This window comes from Benincasa hispida, chromosome 12 (genome assembly GCF_009727055.1).
Source record: "Benincasa hispida cultivar B227 chromosome 12, ASM972705v1, whole genome shotgun sequence".
NCBI lineage: Eukaryota > Viridiplantae > Streptophyta > Magnoliopsida > Cucurbitales > Cucurbitaceae > Benincasa > Benincasa hispida.
Genome location: NC_052360.1, coordinates 20,463,999 through 20,465,311, shown reverse-complemented (window position 1 = coordinate 20,465,311; position 1,313 = coordinate 20,463,999). Strand labels below are relative to the sequence as shown.

The window sequence follows — 1,313 nt, the reverse complement described above, 5'->3', positions numbered from 1 at the left end:
TCTTTTTGCGCCACTGGTTGAAAGTTTTGTTGTTGATTTTTCCATGCGAAATTCGGGTGGTTTTTGAAAATACGATCGAGTATATTTTTCGCCTCGTCATAAGTTTTATCAAGCAGACCACCAGCTGCTGCCATGTTGGCAGCCATCTGCGATGCAGGGTTCAGTCCGTGGTAGAAAATCTCCATCTGTAAGCAATCTGGTAAGCTATTATGTGGGCAATCTCTTACCAGCCTCTTAAACCTCGCCCAGGCGTCACTGAGCAATTTGTCAATTTCTTGTTTAAAATTCGTAATTAACTTCCTCCTTCTTGCGTTCTTCGTTGGAGGGAAGTATTTCTTCATGAACTTCTCAACTACTTGTTCCCACGATGTTATCTCCCCTGGTTCGAGAGAATAAGCCCATTTCCTTGCTTGATCGCATAAGGAAAATGGGAATAACATTGGTTGAATCTCCTCAGTAGAGATATTCGGGAACACAAAGTGTTATAGATTTCAATGAAACTCCGGAGATGGGCGTGCAGATCCTCGCCTTGCCTGCCACCAAACTGTCCAGTCATTTGAATCATCTACAACATAATCGGTTTCATTTCAAACCTCGATCCGTCTAGAGCTGGCCTCATGATTCCTGGGGAAAATCATATAGGTTGGGTGATGCATAGTCCCGAATGGGTTTATTGCGGTCATTCACCAGGAGGATAGGGTTGGCCATTATATTATTTGCATTTGTGGCCCTCTCTTCCGGTTGTTCCGCCATTCTTAGAGTTCTGTCTATTTGTTGGTGGTAGTTGTTTCTCAATCTTCGTCGGAACGTTCTTTCAATCTCTGGGTCGTAATTCACCAGAGATTGAAAACTGCAAAGAAAATTAAAAAAAATTACCCTTAGCACAATGTATTGTCGTAGTCCCCGACAACGACACCAAAAACTTGATGCGTTTTTAATGCGATGAAATAATGGTGTAGAATGCAATGGAGGAATATGTGTTGTGCAAGCAAGTTTTCTCAGCAAGATCCAAGTATAAATCCTACTGAATTGCCTGGTAAGCACAGGGTTGAACACAGGGACTAAGGAAAACAGTATGCGAGGGTAAATTTGGATTACCTTGCGGTGACAATTAAATTAATGTGTTGGTTGGTTTGTTGTTTAAGGTATAAAGTGTATGCGGCGGATTTGAGAAAAGAGTAATTATGCGAAAGATACGATGAGTATGCGGAGGAACGGGTTGAGAAGGCCTTTAGCTAGCGTTTTCTGAGGATGCGTTCAAGCTATGCGATCATGCTACACTCATGCAACAACAATTCATTTACCAATGCAAA

General features: G+C 42.0%; 1 non-coding gene across 1 annotated transcript; it reads left to right on the top strand.

Annotated features, from left to right (window-relative positions):
• Positions 1-201: 201 nt before the first annotated feature.
• On the top strand, positions 202-308 carry LOC120068651. Its single transcript, XR_005479287.1, has one exon. It is a non-coding gene; the product is annotated as a small nucleolar RNA R71 (small nucleolar RNA).
• The last annotated feature ends 1,005 nt before the right edge of the window (positions 309-1,313 follow it).